Here is a 13,106-nt window from a genome sequence, read left to right as displayed (position 1 = left end):
ACACACAGACACTTGGTGTGTGATTGGTTGATTGAAGGATAACTGATCAATTCCGAAAAATACACACCAAAGTAATGTCTCTGAACATCCCACAGGAATAATCCTGAGGGATATGTGGGACGGCTGCTTTTCTCTCACTTTAATGCAGAGAGGCTCAGATTGCTGATGTGCTCCAGCTTTTCAGGTTATCCTGGTGGGCCCCGTCTGCAGCACCTGTGGAAGGACGGCTTGCCCCACAAAGACTTCAAACTCATTCTGAAACGTCCCTTCAGGAAAAATACAGCTGTCAAGAAAGTTCATGTCAGAATAAGGTTCAGTAAATAAAAACATCACTTGAACTTAACCGCAATCAAATATTTTAGCCCATTTATTTATAGTTTTTATCATTTTTTTTCGCTCTTCCACATTTAAATTCATAATTAAGGAACATTCATAATCAAAAGCAGTGTTTCAGGATGCAGGATCAAATAATTGTGAATCCTTGTATGAATGTTAATTTAGTGGTGATCTAATTGATGCATGTTCTGGTGTGAGGCTGAAGCAGCCACATGCCGGCTTTAATTAGTTTACACTAGGTTTGCACAGCACTGACGAGTCTCTGATGATATCCCAGTAGAAAGTAATGAAATCTATATTGTTGACCTGAATCCATCTGCTGAGAACAGACAGCTCATGTGCTACATATTGTGAGCTGCAGATATGTATAGCCTGTATAAAAACATGCAGCACCTCAGCACCATCAGTAGTATTTTATTGTACTCCACAGTGTGTTGTTAGATGGTATAGTGTAGCAGCTAAAGGTCTAATAACTTTATCAAATAGTTGATGTGCAGCCTCCTTCTCTCTGTGACCACAGGACGTTTGGTGAAGTTGTTAACTGACTGCTGTCCAGAGGATTTGGACCGTTCCTCAGCTAGCGTTAGTGTTAGCCTTTTCAGATCCATTGCAGTAGTACTTTAGTTGTATTTCAGGACTGACATGTCACGGTAGTATGGGCTTCATCTTTAGTGACGTATTTCCAAACACTTGATGAACCGCTACTAGTTTGCTGCAACGACCCACTGGACTCCTCACCTGTCTTCTAGGAGGCATCCATGTTGTGCAGAAAAATAAATAAGCCGCTCACTGTCAGTATGTCTGTCCATCACATATAAGTCCTTGACTAGGTGTTGAAAAATCTTCTTGATCTTTTTAAAATTGTTCTGATTTGTTAATTGTTTGGTGATAAAAACTTCAAGAGCCATTTGTTTACCCTCAGGACTTTCCTCCTTTTCAGTGTGGGCCGTGACCTTTGGGGCTGAGTTTTAACCATGAGGGTCATCGCGTCTATCTGGCACACAAAACAACAGATACGTTGGCATTCAGCCCTCCTCTCAATGATCTTCTCAGTCCCATTCTCCTCTTCCCAATTCCAGATTTCTACAGAGGCAGCGCCGAGTGTCAGGTTCAGCTACAGTATCGGCTGTCGGGGATTGGAGTCAGATCAAAGTAGGATAGTGAAAAGAGTGAGATCCACACCCCAACCCCAAACCGTACAAAGAAGCTAAGGAGCAAAACCCCTCTCCCGTGGGAGTTGTAACGGGAGCGGGCGATTACCCCTGTGTACCGCAGTCATTTGGGCCAACCCAAGGGAGCGACAGCGGAGGACACTGCACGGCTCGGGATGAGGCCCGGACCGCAGGTAGCTGATCCCAAACCCTGACAAAACCGTCAATATTCTTTTATTCCATGAGCGGCTGAGATTACAAATATGAATATCAATTACAGCAAAGCTATCTGGACTTCAGCATGCAGCCGCCGTGCCGCCTTGTCTTAAAGAGTTTTTCATTATTTGAACTTAACTGCAAAGATGACGCCAAAAAACATTCGTCAACGACTACTTTTTACGTGATTGGTGCACTAAAGTTAATATCTGATGATTAAAAACTGTGAGGAAATGTGAACGGGACGAGACTAGAATGTTATTTAATTTGATAATATGATTATCAGACATTCAAATACAAGATCTCTTCATATGGGCTGACTGTCGGAAGCAGATGATAGTCTACCAAAGCTAGCTAGCTAGCAGCTACAAGCCCTGTTTCTACTAATTAGGTGGAAGAATCATCACCTTGTTATTTCTGCAGGCTCCGTCTAAGCTAACTATGAAGTTAAATTAGTATCATCTAAGCACTTTAAATGTCGCAGTATTGCTCTACATGAAGTTATTGCCTTCTGACTTTTCACTGACACATGTTTAAACAGTGGACAGTAGAGTGGAGAATGGATTAGCATTTAGCATTTAGCTAAAACTGTCCATAAATGTAGCTCCTGGAATGAATCCTTCTTGTGTACAAGTCCAAATACAGTAAACCATTCAAGCTGCAAGCCTGAAGTTTAAGATTTGCAATGTTTTCAGTCTTGTCTAAAGGCGACATATAAACTAGCTGCAGTTTGACTAAGGCTGCGTTCAGACTGCAGACGGATCTGATTCAAATCTGATTCCTTCTCATATCCGATTTTTAGGGCTGACTGTTCACACTGCCTTTAGCAAGTGTCCAAATCGGATATGGTTCTGTTCAGACTGGGCCACATTCTTCACCGGGCTGATAGGTTGCTGTAGCAACGAGCGGAAGCGTCATTCAGCACGTGTATTTGTCAGACGTCATATAATTGCGACAGCGACAAGCAAAACAACAACAAACAACACGATGGATGTACGTCACGTCAGTGTAAAGATTTATAAGGCATGCAGTTTCTTCCTCTGTCCAAGGCGAATTGTTTTCAAAGTCCTCCTCCATTGTGATAGTTGTAATATCACTGTCCGTGGCCGTAACGTGGCTCCTCCACAACGGAAATAGGCACGCGGTCTGGCGCATTGGTTCTGGCCTGGCGTCGCGTAAGTGACGTCACGGACAGTCAAAACCCATCTGAGTGTTGGGAGCTGTTCAGACTGAGACGCATCTGTCCATATCCGATACGAACGCGATATGAAACTACCTCTGGATGTGGTTTGCAACCGTTTGGCAAAAATCGGATTTCATGTGATCTGTCACTGTTCAGACTTCAAAATCGAGATCCGATTCAAATCTGAATGGACTAAAAATCGGATTTTGGCTGGCAGTCTGAACGCAGCCCATATGTAATAATTAAAAGTTGATGTTTCGTCGACTAAAACTATGAAAGACAAAAAAAAATAAAGACTAATTATCATCTGAAGACTAAATCAAATCTTTTCTGTAAATATTAACACTGATTGCATCACATCTTTGTCTGCGTCAGCCTGGTGTTGTTCCTATCTGCTGCATCATGAAGAGCTAAAAACCCACACCCCACCCCAACCCCCACCAGAAACCGGGATCAAATTGAGTTAAGACCGATCCGCTGCCCAATTTATCTCAAATCCTCGCCGATGCAGATCTAATTTCAGCCTCTTAGTACCACAAACAGGAAGAAGAAGCCAGTCGATAAACAGCCCATGGTCACTGCTGGAGGGTGGTGGAGGAGCAGAGTGGGGCGGGGCTGGGCCGGGGGGGTGTGCAAATATGGTGACACAGTGGAAAAAGGAAAGCAGGAGGGTTGTCATTATCCTTCATCCACTCCATCACTCACTCCATCAGCCTCTGACCTTCTCATTCCTGGAGCAAACTCAATTAGAGTATCCAGGCAAATTAGCTAACAGCATTTCAAGTAAATTGAAAATACTCGGAAAATGAGACCAAGTAATGCAAAAACTGGGAAGGAGATTTTAACTTTTCTCACTTTTCATGTGTTGTTGTAATAAAAAGATAGCCATGGCACATTTAATGGAACACAATTTAGGAGATACGCTGTCATGAGAAGCTGCTTTCATGCTCCTAGGACGGTTTCTTTTGCATCTTGTTTCCACATTCCAATTCAAATTGACATCATATGTTCGGAAAGCAACTTTTTTTGTTTGTTTGTTTTTTTGCTTCAAACTTTCAATTAAGACACTGATTATATGTGGAGTACTGTTAAATGCTACTGATGGCGGTGAGGTACTGCCTGTTTTATACAGGCTATACATATCTGCAGCTAACAGCATGTAGCACATGAGCTGTCTGTTCTCAGCATATGTATTAAGGTCAAGAATATAGATTTCATTACTTTTTTATCAGTGACGTCATCAGAGACTAATCTGTGTCCACTTTCAAAACTTGTGCAACCCCCTACGAGCAACTGTAAACATTCAAGCCCTTGAGGCAAATGCTAGCTAGCGTAACCGCTGTTGACAGATATTAAAGCCGCCGCTTGCAACCAACTGGTTTCCTCATGCACACGAGTTACACCACACTGTTTTTGTTGTTCTTCTTTTGGTTTGATTGGCGCCACCTACCAGACTAGAGGGTGCTGTGGTTCGGTGGATTCGCAGCAAGTTGTTGCACCGCCCTTTTGTTTAATTTAGCTTCAAATCTGTTTGAGATCAGGAGGATTAATGTCATTCTTTAATGGATTTTAATATTATGTAGGATTTTAAAACTCCTGTAGTCTGAGCCCAGGTTTAAGTCAGCCACATTTCTGCATGAGAAGAGGTAGTTATCTCAGATCTGTTCAATTTAGTTTTCGTAAGAATTAAGCAAACCATTTTAATCATTGTTCTTCATGAGAGCCTGGCTAGTTGTTTCCCCATGATTTCAGTCTTTTCACTAGGATATCCCACTGGCACAAGCATCATTATTACAGTTTTTCTCAATTGCTAAAACACAGTTTCTGAAACCTTGCTCCATTTTCTCAAAACCTTAAACACAAAACCTCAGCTTCAAGCACGATTTACAAAACCTCTGACTCCTCTTGCAAAATCAAACTTTCGCCTCAAAACAGTTTTACGTGTGCCCAAAATCAAACTTTCGCCTCAAAACAGTTTTACCTGTGCTCAAAATCAAACACTGCTCTCAAATAATTAACAAATTGCTCAAAATTACATACACTATCAAGCAGTCAGTAAACAATACACCAAAAAATAGAAAACACATTGTTCAAAACATATAGTTCTCAGGGAGAAGTACATTTTTAATCTCAAAACAAATTTCATATGTTTCTGTCATTATACAAAAAGCTCAAAATTGATCAGAAATTACTGTTTTGCTCTTTGCATTTTTTTTGTTCTTCCTCCTTCTTGTACCCTTATTTTTACAGTGCTGTACCCTGCATCTCAAAAACTTTATCTCTGTGATACTGTAATTCTTGTTCTTTGATGATTTGAACCTGTAACCAGTCGAAATCTATTGAGCAGTCAGTACTGAAAACAAATGGAAAGCACAATGTTCAGGGCCATACAATTTGTTTATTGTACCATATACAGCCTACAATGCACTGTGCTACAGTATACAATGAAAGTGACAAAAATCAAAGGACTAAACATTTGATCAATGGGCTTCTTCTTGTCTTTGGGCTGGGTCAGGCCAGAGCACTTCATTGACATCACATGCAATATTTTCCCACCTTCAACAACCTGTTTGCTCTCTGAACTGGCTTATATTGGTTGTCACATCATTTGAAACAAGTGAAATCAATTTTGACTGATTGTGTTCAATCAATGACATTTCTGCTCTCTTTATATGTAATAGTTGCCACTTGTGTTTACCAGTATGGATGACATGTGCATTAGAGTGCAGAATGTGTTTTAAGAATGAGAATGTGTTTAGAGTTTTGCTAAACCATGTGAAATGGTTTAAGGTATTGACAACAGACTGAACAGTTAGCTTAATGAGTTCAAGCAACTGAGAACGTTCTTCAGCCAATGGATTTTAGTGTTTTAGCAACTGAGAAAAACTGTAACATGCAGATGCAGCACTGATCATTTCATTTCACTCCAGATGTGAAATTATTCCTTTAAAAGAAAAAACAAACCAGTGAAGACATAGACGTTGCATGAACCCTGAATCTTAAATGTTATCAGGGTGTAAGAACTGAAGTTGTACCGTGAAGCTGAAAATCAATAACAATTAATGATTTACTTCTGGTGGTGAGAATGTTGTATTTCTGAGTGGAAACGGAAACAAACAGAAATAGTTCAAATCTTTACCAATGCACAAATCTGAATGGGTCTGAGGACTAAAGGAAGCAATCACGGGTTGACGGCAAAACCAGATGGCAGGAGGAAGCCCTCTGGTAACCTCTGATCTAATATTTCAAATGGACGTCTGATGGAAACAGCATGTCGTAGACAACATAAGTCATAATTACAGCATTTTTATTACAATGGATTTTTTTATGGAATTGATTAATGGATAAGAATGACCACATTAAACAAACACAACTTCATGGATTTAAGTTTTTGCCGTATTTGAAATTAGAGAGGGAGACGATAAAGATTTAAAGAAACACACTGGGGACACTTTAATATAAATATTAACACACTCTTGTGGCGTGTAATTTTCAGGACAGTAAAAAGTGTCATAATAAATCCACAGTGAACTCAGCATGGAGGGAAGTCACAGTGCACACACGTCGCCTTACAGACTGTTGATTTTTCACACGTGGCTCGCCGAGTGAATTTCATGACTTCTAGGATTGCAGTTTCAGTCGTCCCATGACTGATGCCCGGCCTTCTCAGGAGTATAGAATTCACCAGGGAAATCTAATTACTCCCCACAGAAACAAGAAGGAGACGGAGATGGAGGTTTCATCAAAACAAAAGGCCCCGAGAACAACAAGACGACGTTTCCCACAAAATTTCTGTGCACGTAATATAAAAGCGCAGGTGGGCTAAATTAAACAAGTTGGTCACAGGGACTAAATGCATTAGCTCAGGGGTGTCAAACCTAAGGCCTGAGGTCCAAATTCGGCCTGCCTGAGGGTCCAGTTGGGTCCAATCGGTGTGAAAATAACTCAGAAGACATTAACTGTAATTTGTCAATAAAGGTAACTGCTATTTCTAATTTGTCCACTAGGGGGTCGCACTCAGCAGCAATGAGCTGATAAAAACTTAAAAGCTAGGAACAAAAGGGGGCTGAAGGAAAGGCAGGGTATCCAAAAAAAAACAAAAAAAAAAAACAAGACAAGAACAGGTGGAAGCACAAGTGTAGGATAAACAGTTGTAACATCATAGATGACTAGACAGAGAACAAAGAGAAAGGCAGGAATATATAAACTGCACGGCTAAATAAAGAGGTCACACACTGTTGGACCTCCTTTATCTTTGATTAGAGCGCACATTCTCTGTATCATTGTTTCTATAATCTTCTCCCATGTCACCAGATTAATTTCCATCCAGTGTTGCATTAATTGTTCACCAAGATCTTGTATTGATGATGGGAGAGTCTGACCACTGCACAAAGCCTTCTCCAGCAAATCCCAAAAATTCTCAATGGGGTTCAGGTCTGGACTCTGTGGTGGCCAATCCATGTGTGGAAATGACATCTCATGCTCCCTGAACCACTCTTTCACAATCTGAGCCCCATGAATCCTGGCATTGTCATCTTGGAATATGATCCATTGATGGAATAACCTGGTCATTCAGTATATTCAGGTAGTCAGCTGACCTCATTCTTTGGACACATAATGTTGCTGAACCTAGACCTGAGCAACTGCAGCAACCCCAGGTCATAGCACTGCCCCCACAGGCTTGTACAGTAGACACTAGGCATGATGGGTGCATCACTTCATCTGCCTCTCTTCTTACCCTGATGGTTCTCCACTATCCTTCCAGTTTTTAATAATGCCTTGGACAGTTCTTAACCCAGTTTTAGTAGTTTCTACAATCTCCTTAGATGTTTTCTCTGCTTGATCCATGCCAATGATTTGACCCTTCTCAAACAGACTAACATCTTCTCCACGACCACAGGATGTGTCTTTAGACATGGTTGCTTAAGAAACGAGAAGCTACTCATTGCATCAGTTGGGCTTAAATAACTTGTTGCCAGCTGAAAGATAATCATCCATGCAGTAATTATCCAATAGAAGGCTCCTACCTATTTGATTAGTTAAATCCAGGTGGAGACTTTTTTTTTTTTGGCCAGGCAGTGTATACGTTAACGAGACACAGGTGAAACTGATGAGGGCAGAGCACACAAGGAGAACCCAGAAACACCAAGGAAGAACAAAAACAAAAAATAAAAACAGGAAACACAAGGGTCACAGAGTCACAAATACTTAAAATTCTAAACCATGACACAAAGTGCAGGGGAAGGGTATAATTATGCTGTGACTTGCAGAGCATAAGTGGTCAGCAGCGGTGGGGACATGAGGAGGGGGTTATGGAGCAGGTCAAACGTCAGATGGGACCCTTGCTGACCCATCCGACACACCACACAGGGGACTTTATAAGACGGGGTCTGGTTCAGCCTGGTGGGCCCTCAGCAACTTGTAAAAGTCAACAAGCCATCACTTATATTTCCCTTCTTCCCTCATCCACCACAGTCTCCTCTCTCCATCTCCCTCATTACCTCATTCCTGGGAATACAACCCCAGTCAAAGCACCCCCTGCCCCCCTCTCTGTAAAAACAGCTCGGGTCCATGACGGGTTGATGGTCCAGAAGTAAAAGGCACTGTCTGTCGTTCCAAAGATATTTTAGTGTACTTTATTGTTTCTTGGAGCGACACAGCCGTCCTCTCGGTAGCTCTCTAGAACGAGGAGCAGCAGGATGCGGAAATGGAATTCGCACGACAGCAAATCAGAGATAAGGTTTGACTAGGCACATGTGGATGTTGTTAAGTTTGATGTGATGTGAGTGGAGTCAAATCTGTGAAGCTTCAGGAGCCACATTTACTTAATTCAATAAGACGAGAGAATAAAATGGAGTGAAAAGAAGATATCAGATTAAAGAAATACTGCTGCTACTGTTCCCATTGTTAGCCTTTACTGTGCCAGCCGAGCTAGCAGCACGGATACGCATGACCTCAATTTACCCCAAGATCTCCTCTTAAGAACTTTAACTCTATTGCCCAAACATGAGGATTATAATAGTAAAAGTTAATATCTTGCCTCATCATCCCACATGGATCTCAGGTGCATGCTCCCCTGAAAAACCAAGGATTACATTAGATCAGGGGTTTCCAAATTTTGTTTTTACTGAAGGCCTGGGCCACTCAGGTGAGCTATATAAGCTAATAATTGTAGGTAAAGGATGCTTGATATATGATAATGTTGTGCAAACAAGTAACTGGACTTATTAACACCTGAAGACTGTGGAATATACAGTTGAAACCAGATGTTTACATACACTGTGTTAAAAGACACATAAACATTTTTTCCTCACTGTCTAAAGTTAAATCAGACTAAACCTCTCCTGTTTTAGGTCAGTTAGGATTACTAAAATTATTTCTATTTGCTAAATGCCACAATAATGAGAGAGAGAATTTCTTAGAGAATTTTTTATAACTTTCTCTAAAGTCAGAAGTTTACATACACAAAGATTACTATGTCTTTAAACAATGAAGGAAAGCCCTGATGATGATGTCATGGCTTTGGAAGCTTCTGATAGGTTAACAGACAACATCTGAGTTAATTGGAGGCACACCTGTGGATGTATTTTAAGGCTACACCTCAAACACACTGCTTCCTTGTTTGACATCATGGGGAAATTAAAAGAAATCAGCCAAGATATCAGGAAGAGAGTTATGGAGCTCCACAAGTCTGGTTCATCCTTTGGTACAATTTCCAGATGCTTGAAGGTGCCATGTTCATCTGTTCAAACAATTATACACAGGTATAGACACCATGGGAATGTCCAGCCATCATACGGCTCAGGAAGGAGACGTGCGAATCAACCCCAGAACAAAAGCTAAAGACCTTGTCAAAATGATGGCTGAAGCTGGTAAGAGAGTGTCATTCTCCACAGTGAAACGAGTCCTGTAACGACATGGGCTGAAAGGCCACTCAGCGAGGGAGAAGCCATTACTCCAAAAGCAACATAAAAAAGCCAGATTACAGTTTGCAAATGCACACAGGGACAAAGACCTTAATTTTTGGAGACATGTCCTGTGATCTGATGAAACTAAAGTGGAACTGTTTGGCTATAATGACCATCGTTACATTTGGAGGAAAAAGGGGGAAGCTTGTAAGCCTGAGAACACCATCCCAACTGTGAAGTATGGGGGTGGTAGCATCATGTTGTGGGGCTGTTTTGCCGCAGGAGGAAATGCAGAGGAACATTTTGTGGAAATATTGAAGCAACATCTCAAGACATCAGCCAGGAAGTTAAAGCTTGGGTCCAAATGGGTCTTCCAAATGGACAATGACCCTAAGCATACTGCCAAAGTAGTAACAAAGTGGCTTAAGGACAACAAAATCAATGTTTTGGAGTGGCCATCACAAAGCCCTGATCTCAATCCCATAGCAAATTTGTGGGCAGATCTGAAAAGGTGTGTGCGAGCGAGGCGGCCTACAACCCTGACTCAGTTACACAAGTTCTGTCAGGAGGAATGGACCAGAATTCCAGCAGACTATTGCGAGAAGCTTGTGGAAGGATACCCAAAACGTTTGACCCAAGTCATACAGTTTAAAGGCAATGCTACCAAATACTAAGGAAATGTAAACTTCTGACTTTGAAGAAAGTTATAAAAAATTCGCTAAGAAATTCTCTCTCTCATTATTGTGGCATTTAGCAAATAGAAATAATTTTAGTAATCCTATATGACCTAAAACAGGAGAGGTTTAGTCTGATTTAACTTCAGACAGTGAGGAAAAAAGGTTTATGTGTCTTTTAACACAGTGTATGTAAACATCTGGTTTCAACTGTGTTTGTTGCCCTCAGTGTGAACAGTGATGCTTTGGACCGAAGGATGGTTGGAGGAGGAAGTTGAAGGACGTCAGAGATAAATGTTGACATCTGCCTTTCTCGTCAACTTCTAACGTTGTTTTGAAAGTTTTTTTTTTTTTTTTTCCCCAAGCCATGCAACTTTGACGAGACACTCTTTTTATGAAGTCACCATCTGAGGAAGGGTTCCATGTCAGGCAATGAGTTGAGGACCTAGAAACAGACTTTGTTAGCGTGGATAAAATCAGCTGTAGAGCTTCAGACAAGCTGCCATTGACTTTCTGCTCTCATTCTGAACCGGTGTAGGTCTGATGTTTGGTTTCACCATAATTTCACCAAAGATGAGTCATACAAATGTTTGTATCTCTGATCCTCCTATAACCTCCTAGAACTTTTGTTTTCCGTGTCTGAAATGTTCTGCACTCACCTGCTTTCATGCTTTTCTTTGGTTCTAGTTTGGTTTTGGTTTTCTTTGATTCATCTTGGTTTGTGGAAAAGCTGCAGCGCTCAAGACGCTAGCGCCACCAACTGTTAAGGCTAAACAATACAATACAGTGCAAGTTCCATGTGTGGGCCGTAGTCTGGACACCCCTGTACTAGATTTATTAGAGAGGATATCAGCCCCATTTTATCAACTCATTCATGTTCACACATTAGTTTTTAAAATCCTTGAAATGCCACCTCTCAGTCTCAGGATTAGCTCCCCAACAGCTGGAGGGTGAACAAATGGATGTGTTCTGGATTCATACGTTTGAACACTGATGATCTTCATTCTACTTTAGTGTTTAGCCAAAGGAGATGAAACATGATGAGTGTAGCCTCTACATAACTCACCTGAATATGTCAGACGCAGCCAGTGTCTTGAACACACGGCCCCTCTTTGAAGGTTTTGTTCGGCACCAGAACACCAGAGACAAATTACAAGTTGTGTGTGCTGGCGTGCTAAGTGTTGTTGTGTCTACTACAGGTGTCGTCCCGTAACGCTGAGGGGAACACTGACAGATGAAGATGGATTTCACCCCAAAAAGAGAAGACACCAGGGGGTGGAGAGAGGGGGGTGGTCTCCACATTAGGGACAACAAAGGAGGCTCAGAACAAAAGAGAGAAACATAACCTCCGTCATCTCATTCAGCTTCTTTCATGTCAAACAGGAACCATCTTGTAGTCATGCTTTGGATTTGATTTTACTTCAGTGTAATTTCTATTTGACTAAACACTATATTTACTATTTCATGCACAAATTCCTTCACTTGTTATTTTACATTTTCACTATTAATAATTATCACAAATAAAATATTGATTTCACTCAAAAGACCAGCTGAACATTACTGAGTAGTCCCAGATATCTTATACAGTATTTATCTTGTTTAGTTTTCATACATATACTGTTATACTCTCTTTACACTGATTTATTGAGCAGGATATTTAATATTACCACATATCTTCTTGTCCATATTTATTGCATAATATATATATATATATATATATAATATATATATAATATATAATATATATATAGTGATTGTAGAATTTTATATATCATTGTAGAATTTTATATATCATTGTACTTTTCATGTATTTTTGTATATTTATATTGCACTTTTTGTATATTTTTTATAAATGTTTCATATAATATATATAGTATGTATTTTTATTATATATATATTATATTTTTTAAGGTTTTTATATTTTTTGTATTTTTTGTGTATTTTATATATACCTTTATACATTCTACCTCATTATAATTTATTTTTTACCCAGGTTTCTGACTGTAATTCCTCCAGTCTCTGTGTAGTGATGGTACTATCTATCTATCTATCTATCTATCTATCTATCTATCTATCTGTAAAGCTGATCTATAAAACACAGTTATGCTTTTTAATCTCATGCTGCCCTCTGCTGTTACAAAAGTAAACTACCATGATTGAAGAAACCTAAAGGTGAGATATGTTAAAAATTATATACTTACAGTTTTTCTCAGTTGCTAAAACACTAAAATCCATTGGCTGAAGAAAGTTCCCAGTTGCTTGAACTCATTAAGCTAACTGTTCAGTCTGTTGTCCATACCTTAAACCATTTCACATGGTTGAGCAAAACTCTAAACACATTCTCATTCTTAAAACACATTCTGCACTCTAATGCACATGTCATCCATACTGGTAAACACAAGTGGCAACAATTACATATAAAGAGAGCAGAAATGTCATTGATTGAACACAATCAGTCAAAATTGATTTCACTTCTTTCAAATGATGTGACAACCAATATAAGCCAGTTCAGAGAGCAAACAGGTTGTTGAAGGTGGGAATGAGAAAGTGTGAGAATGGACAGAAGAATTTATGTGAGAGGACGAGGACGAGTGCGTATGCGAGGTGGGGGACGAGGAGAAAGAGGAGGAGGGCAAGA

Source organism: Chelon labrosus, assembly GCF_963514085.1.
Source record: "Chelon labrosus genome assembly, chromosome: 19".
In the NCBI taxonomy this organism is placed as follows: domain Eukaryota; kingdom Metazoa; phylum Chordata; class Actinopteri; order Mugiliformes; family Mugilidae; genus Chelon; species Chelon labrosus.
This window is presented reverse-complemented; position numbering follows the sequence as displayed.